General features: G+C 40.2%; 1 protein-coding gene across 1 annotated transcript in view; it reads right to left on the bottom strand.

Annotated features, from left to right (window-relative positions):
* Positions 1-13,235, bottom strand: part of Prkg1 (protein kinase cGMP-dependent 1) — a 1,042,192-nt gene that overhangs the window by 1,027,960 nt on the left and 997 nt on the right. The gene's annotated exons all lie outside the window — the stretch shown is intronic.

The raw sequence follows: 13,235 nt of genomic DNA, 5'->3' as shown, positions 1-13,235 counted from the left end.
GTATGGAACTTGAAACTGGCCCGTATAACTTTCTTGCCTATGGTTAATCCTCAACTGACATCATGTAGGATCCCTGCTCTTATTACCTCTTCCTTTGAGTTACATCCAACAAACTACTTGAATTGACCTGGGCTCTGCCCCTAAGACCTACTCTTATTGGATTGGTCTTTATATTTTATGCCCTGAATCTTAGTGTAGAAATTTGCCTACTCCTTCATGAAAACCGGTTTAACAAAATCCATATAAAGTGATGGTGGTGATACGACCTCAAGAGAAACTGATTATGAAGTCCACTGTGATTGGCTACTATGTTAAGATGGCATGTACATTATCTCTTATCCTGGCATATGTTATAATCTTTATTCATAATGAGGGAAGAGAAGTTGAGATAGACTCAATATCACAGATAGAGTTGATCGTGAAAGAGCAGCTGAATCAGAGACTATGTTCCTATCTATTACAGTTGCTGTGTTCTGGGCCTAACTGCTTGTAATTTCCATAAGTGCATTGGTAAGCCATAGAGTTCAAAGAATTCTCAAAGCAATTCAAGAATGCATTAGGGATGCACACAGTGTGGAAAGGTATGAACTGAGTCTGGCCACCTGTGGGATTTACAGTGTAATCAGTTAAGAGCTCTTGTGTCAGGGGGTTATAGTCTCTCGTCTCCTTCATACTTTATGTCCTTGTCTGTGAACTGAAGGTGATCAACCTTCGTTCACTCACTCAGATATTAGAGAATGTAAGTGAAATCATGTGCATATTAATTCTATTACCAATGAGTATAAGTTGTTATTAAACATCATTCTTATCACCCACAAAGTCTATTGCTATGTGGTCACATAGGCCTTCCAAAAATATGACCTCAGACACTCACAGAAGCATAGGATCAAGTGAGATTTAAGAGGCATTTTTCAAATAAGACTGGGTGCTACCGGTTTTCATCTTGAAGAGCTAAGAGAAGATATGCAAACAAAATCAACCTTTAAAATTCTTGTCTTATTTTTGGTTAACATTGAAGCAAGCACCTAATTAAAAAGTATTTCATCATTAGTTTGATGGTCCCTAGCTTCTCATAATATTAAGATCTTTGAGAATCTTTGGATAGTCAAAATTAGCAAGCTATTATTCTAAGCTTGACAGGATTTTGTTAGTGAGAGTGCTAGCTGTGTCTGCAAAAAAAAAAAAATCTAAGAATTTGAAAAGATTTTTCTGTAGCTGCTATTAATTTCATATTTGTAATTCTTAGCAATCAATCCTTTTGCTTCTCTAGGTTAACCAGTTCAGGAGGTTTTACATGGCAGAGCCTCAGACAAGGCAGTTAATAAGCCAGAAGACAAGGATGCTGCCTTGGAAAGATAATTTACATTCACAGATGATGCAAATTAGAAGGGGCATCTCAAGACTTTGCAATCTCTGAGGGATGAAAACTGAAATGCTTTCAGAGATAAGGCAAATGGTACAAACATGGGCTAGACACATAGAATGACAGAGTCTGAGATGAGCATTTGTATTCTACAAATGTTAGTCAAAGCATCCAAATTCAGACCTCTGTCACTCATTTTTCTGGTTGAAAGCTAATATGCCTACAAGCTCTATTGTAGCTAGTGCTAGTGTAGTTTATAATTTTCAAATTCTAGATTTAAAAAGTTAAAGTATCTAAAGACCAAGAACATTGAAAGGCATTATCTTGCCCGTTATCTGATTTATTTTTTTTCTAAAAGGCTAACATTCAATTGGGGCTGGCTCACAGTTTCAGAGGTTTAGTCCATGATCATCATGATGGGAAGCATGACAACTAGCAGGCAGACCTGGTCCTGGAGGAGTGAAGAGTTCTACATCTTGATCTGAAGGCATCCAGGAGAGGAATATCTTCTGCACTAATTGGAACCTGAGCATAGGAGACATCAAAGCCACCTACACAGTGATATATTTCCTCCAACAAGGCCACACCTCCTCCAATAAGGCCACACCTCCTAATAGTGCCACTCATTATGACCAAGCATTGAAAGAATCTATGTGGGACAAACCTATTCAAACCACCACAGGTGCTTTTTTTTTTTTTTTAGCTTTCTGTCATATATCAATTAGACAAAAGATAAGAATATCAAGTAAATCAATGGATGCTTGGTAATAGTGATCAATTTCTTGGCCTGGGGAGATCGTGGCATTAGATTTGTACCATGAAGAGTGAGAGTGGCCTGTGTCAGTATTCTTAATTCATACTCTGTTTTCTGAGAGGGTTCTGAACTCCTTTTTTTTTTAATTAGATATTTTACAAGGAATCAGTGCTGTTTTGAGCTCCAAGTACACAGCACATCGATAAAGAAACAGGTCTTGTTTCAGTGGAATTTGTCATGTTGTGGGGATGCATGAGAGGAAATGAGAAATAAAATATAAACTTTAAACCCTGATGAGCCTGGGGAAGAAAGGGGCAGCAAGCAGTACAAAGCCAAGCAGTAAGAATTATAAACTCGACCACTCCAGCTCAGCTGTTCAGGTCTAATCCATGTTGGAACAGCCAGCGCCTAGGGAAGACAGTATTGTAAAGCATATTTTCTCAAAAATGCCAATGTTTAGGTATCAGATGCTTTGTGGGTAAAAAGAAGAAACATCCAGTCTAGCACTTCCTGCCTTCAGTTCCTTAATAGAGTCTGACAGGTGATTGAACAAAAAGCAGCTAAAAACTAGTCCACAGAGCATTTATTGTCAACGTAGAGAATCCAAAGGTATCCGATAAACTTTCTAATAACGCTCAACTAAAGATGTTCAATTCTGAAGTGAAAATAAGGAAAGGACTCACTAACAAATGGAGAGGCTGTTTCTTCACAACGTGAATTTGACTCAACAGGGGCAGGCACAGGTTGCCTGAAAGGAAAGAAAAGGCGGACCGAGTTTGAAGAAGTGTAGTTTTGAAAATGGTGTTTCGCTTCACAATGATAAAGTAATGAGGGAGATAAGGGGCAGAAAGAAAAGCTGTCACCAGTGATTTAAAAACTCACTAGCAAGAGTTGACTTAGATGTTATTTAATAACCTCTAAGTCCATCCAGCAGAGAAGCCTACTCTTGCCATGACAAATAAATGTGCACTTGAGCCATTTGCTATCCATCACTCTGGCAGTAACCCTTGGGAGTCACTAAGATTGACTATTGCCCTAGCACCTGTGGCCAATGATTACATGGCGTAGGACCTTGGGGAGTGGGAGGTGAGAGTAGTGTTTTTATTTTATGTTTTAGAATAAACATCCCAGCAACAAGTTGGTTTAGCTTTATTCATCTCTTAGCAGACCTCACTTGGCTATTTTCTCAAAGTGGTTCAACCTTAACCTTTCTCATTCCTTCATTTCTTAATGTGTAGACTGTTTACCTGAATTACTCTATGTACCTGCAACTATACTATAGATAGAATATAACAAGGTGGAAATAATTAACTATTCCTCAAATATTAGTGTGCTCAAAAATCATGTTATATTCATAAACATGTAAGTGTCCAAAACAGACAAATGTCATGCTTCCAAGCGTCTAAATTTTCCTTCTTTTGATTTAACTATTATTATTTTTAAAGGACATGTGCTATAATCTTTCGCAGTTAGTTATCAAACAGAAAACATATTTTTATGCTAGGCATTCCCCAACAAAGGTCAAAACTATAAGTAGCAAAACACCCTGGTGGTCTAAGCAATCCAACAAGAAAAAAAAAAAGATGATGAATCCAGGAAGCCTGTGAAAAGTTTGCAGGAAGTTATAGTTATCAAAAGATGGGCCATTCATGGCTAGCTAGTTTATTAAATATCCTGGATCCCATTCCATGAATACCATCTCAGCATCGCAGTGTTCTGCCATTTAGTCCCGTATCATCTCTTGTTCCATGAATTAATGGACCCTTAGTTTCTTGGTTTCCTTTGCAGTCAGCCAGAAAACAGAGGTCTCCTTGCTAAATAATGCTAAAACACAGAGAAGGCAGATTCAGACAAATTATGCTTTTTATCTCATATTTTCCTTTTATGAAGAACAACAAAAAAATCTGCAGAGCTCTTTTGAAGAAAAGAAAAATGACTACTTTGTGATCAAGGCTACAAATATTTTTAAAATCCATAGAATGGTTTCTTTCACAATACTTCTAATGCTTTAAGGTCTATAACAAGAACCACTGCTCATCCACATTGGTGGGGCTCAGCACCGCAGCTCTACAAAGTCAGAAAGCGTATGAATGGCAACTCTGTGCCATTGGCCACTTCGTGTCCTTCCATCTGCTCTGCGAGAAAAACTCCACCAATGATACAGAACTGAGAATGTTCTATTAAGTAGACTCCATTGCTCAAAATAAAGACAGTCTAGAGTGAATGGCTCTGCCAGCCCCAAACCTTCTTTTAATTCTCCATGTGTCTTTGAGCTTACTTTTTGAAGCTTTGGTATCGTTAAACAGTTCCAAAATAAGAGAGTAGCAATTATCCAGGATGAAGAACATGATTCACACTGAGTCCCATGCTCTCTCTCTCGCACGTTTCCTTATTTCTCTCCTCCCACTGGCACGAGGAGTTGCCATCGCATGCTTAGCAAAATAGTACCTGTCACTTTCACATACTTAACAGGCCCTGTTACAGCAGCACGACTCTTTGGTCCAGGCCATTTTTGCTGTCTTAGCACAATATACAAGTGTGTTGCTCAGTCACTAGTGGTTCAAGAAAAGTGTGTCCTGGGCAGACACCGTGTGTAGGTGTGCTTCCTCTCAGCCTGTGTGCCAGCCATCTGCAGATACAGTACTGTATGAATGACCCCACTGTCTTACCTATCTATAACAAGAGATCCAAGGGACAAAACTAAGAATGCCCACTTTTCTTTCTTGTTGTGAGTGTCTTTTTCCTTCCCCCTTAGTCCAGACTTAGAAGCACTGTCAAGGGCATAATTTATTGATAAAGCCCGACCATTAGGATGATGCATTGTATATCCACAAGATGTTTTTCCCCCTAACACAGTCTCATTACTCCATGCTCTAGATCTGGTGAAATCCTGATATTGCTATAATACATCTGCTTCATAAACAGCAGAAGTATCTTTTTACTTAGCTGTGGCAAATTTGTCATCATTGACATTCAATACAATTAACCAAATTAAACTGAATGCCAGATAATGCAATTGTTTAACGTGAAGGAAAAAAAATCCAGTGTTGTTTCTAAGAGTTCCTATGGGCTGGAAGGGAGAAAGTGAACCTGTTTGTTCTAACATCACAAACCTCATGTGTGTTTTAGAAACATTACCATCTTAGAATAAAAATCATGTAAACTACTTAGTTATGCTTTGGCTGGGCCTAAGAAACTCTGGATCTGTGGATAAATTCATCAATTACATCTGTCTCGCAGCAAGCATGATGAAGCCTAAGTTGTATGTGTTATATGTAAGGTGGCAGCCTAAGTTGTATGTGTGATATTTAAGGTGGCAGAAGCCATTGACAGTACTGGGTTTTGAAGCAGGTGAAAGTTGTCCTATAGGTCCACTAAATTACCACTGGCCACTCAGCTCTACTAACTTTGTATCACAAACAAAAAGAATTCAGACACAGACACTTTCGATGGGTCCAGCGCCACCCTGTGGGACGCCACCTCCGTCCTGTTTGTAAGTGCTAAATGAGATAAGTGGACACATACATGTTCTCAGTCATGTGTCTTCAAGACTGCTGTATTTTATGATTCCCTTATTTATTTCTCTGTCCCTTCCCATTTAGGTCTAATAACTAAACGCAGCAATCATAATGAAAATGTTTACTTATCATATGATTAACTTTCTTGTGTCATTAACAGTCCTCATCTTCTAGGCAGCTTCCCCGAACACATGGTTATGTTTATGCAAAAGAGGGGGAGACAAGGAAGCTCCTCCTCGTTGACCCTGGTTGTAAATGTTTTTTTACCAAAATGCATTTGCAATTATATTAGCTACTTTCATTGCTTCCATAAAGCACAATATTGGTTGATTCACACCTGAGAAGATAATGATTGAATTACAAATGTGAACAGACTCCTATTGGAGACCATTACCATATATCTCGAGGAGTTTCAACTGTGAATTGGACACAAGGAGGAACTGTAGAGCTAGCTAGCTATAGGGACAGCAGTGAGCTTAGAGCACTGGGGATAGGGATTCTTGTATCCCTCAAGGTCCCTCCCTGCAGGTGTACCTCAGACCTCTCATCTGCCAGTGGTTGCCTAGATCTATTCTCTCCGGACCAAACTGTCTGGGAAGGGGGCTGAGAGGCTGATGTGCTAGCTCTGCTTTCGTTGAAACCTCCTTGGAAAGTACTTCTCAGCCGGAGCTCAAGCTGTTTGCCTTAAAAGGATAAAATATCTGTAAGGGGGAAAAAAATAGCTGGCTGCAGAGGCATCTCATACCAGACTGAGAAATGCTACAAGCCCTGCGCTGCTCTTCCAAGAGGGACTTGTCTTTGTTTCACCTTCATCAATTTCAAATTTCATAGCATCAGCTGAGAATCAAGGAAACATTACCTCCTGCTAGCAAGGCCACTGCACCAAGCAAAAAAACTGAAAACCAACTTAGGATGATGCCTGATCCTCATGTGTATTTGATGGCTGGCCAGGACTTGTGGCTGGCTGGAAAGAGGAAACACGCTTACCGGCTGAAAAGAGCCAGTGATGCTTTTGTGTGGCCAGGACTGTTGCAGGCAACCCTGGAATCAGACTGAAAGGGACAGTCCAGCTGTGATGGGTAATGCACAGCTGGAGCTGCCTCATCCTACTCTGAGCAGCATTTGCTCCCAAAGTGTATGAAGTCAAGTAATCTGTAGCATGGGGAGCCAGGTGGGCTAAGGAAGAGGTTGTCGATGAAGATGAGAGTTAGCTCTGGACTAAAATATGTAATTATTCTGTAAGCCCAACCTCAGAGTGACTGAATCAATCCTGCTGGTGGCACCCAGCAAAGATGTATTTAAAAGCTCCCTCAGCAGTTTTCTAACTAGCAGCCATGGTTGAGAAGAAAAGGGCCATGGGGAACACTGCACGCTTACTGAGGAGAATAAACAATAAGACATTATATGTTTATAACCTAACAAGTAAATAAATAAAACTCACCATTCCTTTTGAAAGCCAATGAAGACTTTAGACCATACAGGCATTCACCACTTTAGATGGGAAACTTACCCTGGTCCTCCATTTTCTGTTCTACAAACACAACATGTCCTGTCATCTTCCCATCACAGTGGGTCCCCAAATTTCACATTGAAAATACCTCAGGTATCCTTTGGAAAGCTCTGGTTTTAATTCATCTATGGTAAAACTTTGGCAATGCGATTTTTAAAGTTCCCTGGAAGACTGTACTGTGCAGTTGTGTTTGGGGAAAAGTCCTGCCTAATTTCTCCCAAGGTTTTGATTATGGGTGAACAGATACTTTCCTCAGAATGGCCCATATGTTATTCTTCAGTCCTACAGTCACTTAATGCTCACAGGCCTTGGGGCAGTGTAAGAACCTAGAGTGGCTGAGAAAGGCTCCAGCAGATCAGATTCTGGTTCATGTGTTTTACTAAGTGTGTGACATTGAGCATAAGCCTTACCTTCTAGGATTCTAGGTGTTCTCTTCTGCAGGCTGGGAAAGGGGGATATGTAGAATGTTCCTTATGGACATGTTGCAATCCATGAGGCTAGGGAGGAGGAGATAGCTCAGTAGATAAAGTGCTTGCTGGGAAAGCACTCAAACACAAGTTTGAATCCCAGGATGCACTTAAAATCCAGGTTTAGCATTAAGACAAATAGTTTAGCCTATACAGGAAGCAGCAGGCTCATTCATAGATGCTGTTTCAATATAAATAAATAGAAATTGAAATAAAAGGAAACAGAGAGAGAGAGAGAGAGAGAGAGAGAGAGAGAGAGAGAGAGAGAGAGAGAGAGACATACACAGAAGAAAGATCCAAGATATCTGGCATAGGAATAAGTGTCCCATGGTGGTGGTGACGGTGGTGATGGTGGTGATGGTGGTGGTGGTGATGATGGTGATGGTGGTGATGGTGGTGATGGTGGTGGTGGTGATGGTGGTGATGGTCATGGTGGTGATGGTGGTGATGGTGATGGTGGTGATGGTGGTGATGGTGATGGTGGTGATGGTGGTGATGGTGGTGATGGTGGTGATGAGCAGTACCATCCTTGATCTGCTATTTCAGAACAGCTACATGCTGACATGCTGCCCTTTCCTCTGCACTTGAAGCCTGCAGACAAACCACCAATCCCTCCCTGATGTTAGATTCAATAATGCTCCTAAGGAAAAATACAAAACATCTAATAGGTATTGGTCTGAAGAGAAACATCTGCATGGTTTTCTGCCAATATCTAGGTATGGCTTCCCAAGCAGAGGCAAGCTTTCAGATACGGTCCTTGCCAGTTTTGGTCCACAAAGGACTGCCTTTCTTGCAAACTGTGTTCTCATGTTGGAGTATATTTATATGTCCACTACATGTAGTACTTCTTTTAAACCCCTTGGAAAAAGAGAACATAGCTTCAACGATGCTCCTCCTGTGCTGCCCGCATCTCAAAATGTCTTCTTCCCACTCTACTCTCCTGATTTCTTTATATTAATAACTACGACCATAAAATCCTGTTCCAAAACAAGTGTACACGGAGAGTGCACAACTGTTCGCCCTACCTTGTATTAAACATCTGCTTCGTGTAGCTGCAGTTTTTGTGCTATTGTTTATATTTGTATGTCAGTTTGGGAAAGAGAACATTCCCCTGATCTTACCAACAAAACTGTACTTACGGAGTTCAAGCAGGCTGTCCAGATTTCACTTCTCAAAAACAAATTTCTTTAAGGAGCTAGCAAGGAAGGCGATCATTACAAAGGACGGTGGGAGGGACTAGAAGTGGTGTCAGAAGGCTGGGTGTGAGGAAGTAGAGAGGAGCTGTCACAGGAGGGGTGGTGAAGAACACTAGCTCAACAATTCAGATTAGGATTCAAAATGCCACAGATGTGATTGTATAATAAGACGTTGAGCATGCTGGTAAGTGCTGCTTTCAGCATGTGAGTATTTGCAACATTGTCTTGTGTTCTCAGAGCCAGGAAGGTTCAAGACAGAGGGCCTGGGATGCTAGCAGCAATTCAAGCTCCTTGGGATGGGCAGCAGCACCTATGGTAGAGATAGCAGAAAGAGCAGCAGCCTGGTGTTCAAATATGGTTGCTAGGATACCATGGAGACCCTCCATTGCTAGGCAGACAGGGAAAAAAATGCTCCCATATGCCTTATAACCTGGAAACTGCAACAATGAAAACACTGCATGTCTTATTCTACCATTTCCTAATAGAAACCCAAACCCAACTCTTGAGTGAAATAACAAATAGTGGGAGCTTGGAGATGCACCCCAGTCGAGCAAGGAAGCTGTCCATTCATACTCTCAGGCGGTCCCTAGAGCCACTCAATTTAAGACTTGTCAGTATTTTCATTATAAGTCCTAGTTTAGGGGCAAGCAACTTGACTGTACTTCCAAACCCCCTAATGGGATATTTAGCAGCATGATCCAGTATAACATAAAGCCTTTGCAAGGACTTCTGTTTCAAAGCATAGGCTGTAATGTCAAATTAATGTTCAAACTTAAATTGGAAACTATTATAATAACCTTAGGTCAGACTGTAACTCCCCCACAGAAGCAGGGAAGATGAATTTCAATAACTAACAAGATTGCATTCCCATCTACATCAGTCTGCTCAGATATGAAAGGAATCTGCAGAGCTGGCCTACGGTGGATAACTAGGCTGTTTTCCATGAGAACACTCAGAAAGGTACTTGGCTTCTTCAAGAGTCTTTGTCACCTGCTTTTTTTTCCCCCTAGGTTAGATATTCTTACCTAGTTAGTGTAGTTATAGTGAAAGGTTAGAACCAAGAGCTTCACCACTAATAACTAGCCCTCAGTAACCCCTTGGTCACACACACACACACACACACACACACACACACACACACCACGATTCTGGGTCGTTCTAAAAACCAACCATAATTACCTCTTAATGAACTTTATAAAACCATAGAACCTGAGATATTCAGTTCTCTCCATGGCACTCCAGTAAAGCTGCTTGCTGGTCACCACCATCCTCTGGATGTTCCTTGTCTCTGCTGATGTCTTGGGCTGTGTTTCCCCAACTCCCACTGCCCTCTACGCTCCCCTCACAGTGCTTAAATCATAGCAGTCTTCCCAGTACTACAATGCAATAGCACGTCCTTCAAAGGAGTTCCTGATCTCATACAATTCAAGGGGAGCCACAGAAGCCACCAACTGGTTGTGTGAACTGAGCTGTGTTTCAACTCACTCAGCTTTCTAAGATATTTTCTTGTACAGCGTTGTAGGGTCCCTTGCTAGCTCTTTATTGACAAGGATTCTGTACCTTACAGTATTTTCCATGTGCCAGGTGTTATCTCATACAAGTATTGAACTGACTTGCGAGGCTCATTTGAAATGTAATACTGCGAAGAAATGTTTTAATATTAGGCTACTTATAGTAACACTAGTATTGTGTGATTTCTACGACTTCCTTCAAAATTAAACACATAGCACTTAGGGAGATCCTGTTTCTCTTGGAATATAATATCAAGGTTTAGACAATCACATAGGATCTTCTATATTTCAATTCCTCTCTAAAAATAGAAAAATATGTGTCTCCTTTACCTCCAATTCTTCCAAACTATTTCATAATCACAAAGTGAAACAGAACAGAACATGTCATCTCATCCTCTGAAGTGAAGCCACCTCAGGGGTAAAAAGCAACAGCTTTACAAAAACACACAAGACATTAACAAGTTTTGATAGGAACTCAAGTCGAGATAGTCCAATTGAAATGACATGGAAGGCCGTGACAGCAAAATGGAAAAGATTTGGGAACAGCAAGTACGTCTTTAGGAATGAAATGTCATGAAATAAAATTATCTTAGAAGTTCATGTGAACCATCGGGTGGCCTGATCTCACAGACTGGATGACTAGGTTTGTTTGTATGTTCCATTGTTAAGGGATCTTTTGCCTGATGTATTTTGGAACAGAGTCTAGTGGTTTTACATTCTTAAATAGTTCATTGGCAGCAGTATAAACAGATTTCCACTTACTACATCAGTCCTTCCCCCTCGTATTCATAAATAACCTAAGGCAGTTAAAAGGCTATGTCTATATAGATTGCAGAAGACCCACATCCTCTCCCCACCTCACAGGTACATTAGAAGTGTCTTCCCTGTGGTGGAGTCTGACAGAGGCTTTCTTCCAGGTCTCTCCTTAAAGGGAAAATCCCAACTAAAAACTACTGAAACGATAAACATTACTTTACAATTTGTATTGCTTTTTACCCTCAAACAAGCAATTGTTTGTAAGGAAACAAAAGGAAGTTTTAAAATCTTGTAATTCCCAAAAGGCAGCCTCAGTAAGGAAATGTTAGCTGGTTCTTTTCAATCACCAGATAACTGAACAGAACATCAACGGCTCAGTTAGTTAACTGCATCTCCTAGAAAGACAACCAAAAACTAAGAGGAGCATGCAGCTAAAATCAATTTCAGGCTCCTTACATATTTTTGCTCCAACCTTAACTTAATCTTTAGGAAAGTGATTAAATTTAAGTTTCACTAAAGATTAAAAACATAAACACTTGTTGCCGGCAAATCAGAATAATAAAACGATTCAAACAAATATACATTGAAATGCAAAAAAAATATACAAAAGGAAAAGGAAAAGTTTTTAGATTGGCACATTCTTAGTTCTATGTGGAGCTATCTTGTCCAGCCACTTAAACCACATAGGATAATAATTGTTTTGCATATAATATACTTATTTACTTCTAAGAAAAGTACACTACCACTCAAGGCAATTTTATTCTGATTTCCTTAAAAAAAAAAAAGAACAGATGTTTTCCCAAAATTATTTAAACTTGGAAGGCATCTTATCATTTTCTCCAATATAATCCTTCAGAATTATAAACCTCACAGGGCAATACCACCTTAGCAACCGAGTCCCTTAAAGGTATCAAATAAGCATGGGAGTGCAAAGCATTGTTCAACAGATACAACCTTCGTCCTACAGGGATGCTACAAAGTATGTGCTTCTCTGGTTTTATTTTCCACTGGGAATGTTTATAGGAACACTAAGGTTCTGTGTCACACACCAAGAGTCAAAAGTCTTCTAAATGTACCACATTCTGTAATTCATTCCCACTGCCTGGATTTCTCTAGGCTTTCTCAAACAGAATGTTTAACTGGAGTTATCAGCTGGATTGATCACACTGCATCTAAGAGCCTATTAAAGCTGTCTTTTTATAAAAAGCAGACTTTGTTCTGGGTTACTCCAAAGTCCCGCAGATAACCAAAATGACAAACCTATAGAATACTTAAAGATACAAAGAGCTGCCTCTTGAGTTATATTTTCATTATGAAAAACTTGGCCCAAGAGAGATGGCTATGTACTCTGTTAGCTGAAACAGGCAAACATGCCAGGGACTGCAAATTAATTTACCAAGGAAAGCTCCAATGGATTCGGATCACTCAGGTTTCTAAGACAAATTGAAACCAGCTCATCTATCATGGTAACATGGTGAGGCTGAAATCACAGAAATATTTCTCCTTATCAACTCTCCCCTACTCCATAGAATTCAAACTCCTTCAGCTAAGCCTATAAATGACTCATGGGACAGGGAGGGCCAACACGTATAGATTTGACTTGTAAGTTTTCAAAAGTGTATGTAATATATACTCCTGAGCCCTCTCACCTGAGAAATATAAATGAAGATAACCAAACATTTACTTTCTTTTCTTATGAATCCCCTGTGTTTATGAAGTAAAGGGTTCCCAGGGACCTTCTGTTATTATGTAACACGTGTCATCCAGCCGTGTTATGTAGTTAAGAGCAGGACAACAGAATCCTCTGCTTTACCAATTATGTCATTACTATTAATTAAAATGCCATTCAGATGGTGTTCTGGTTCTGTTACTGTCCTGTCCCTGCTGTTCACTCTCCATATGGACTCTGGGCTTGAGTGTTGTGTAACAAGTTTCATTCAGTGTTCCCATCCAAGTTATGAATCCTACAGACACCAGCACTACACTGCTCTCTAACACACAAGAACAGCATCAGAGTGTCTAGAGACCTGAGTGTGAGACACAGCTTGGTCCACACTGGAGATGACATGTGCTTGACTACACTGTCCCTGGAAATACATGAACCCTCTGGAGGGGGAAATGAAAGTGTTCATTGGTAATCATGTGAAAATTCTTTTAGGA

Source organism: Grammomys surdaster, unplaced genomic scaffold, assembly GCF_004785775.1.
Source record: "Grammomys surdaster isolate TR1022 unplaced genomic scaffold, NIH_TR_1.0 141, whole genome shotgun sequence".
Taxonomy (NCBI): domain Eukaryota; kingdom Metazoa; phylum Chordata; class Mammalia; order Rodentia; family Muridae; genus Grammomys; species Grammomys surdaster.
The sequence above is the reverse complement of the archived record's forward strand: the minus strand, read 5'-3'. Positions and strand labels throughout refer to the sequence as shown.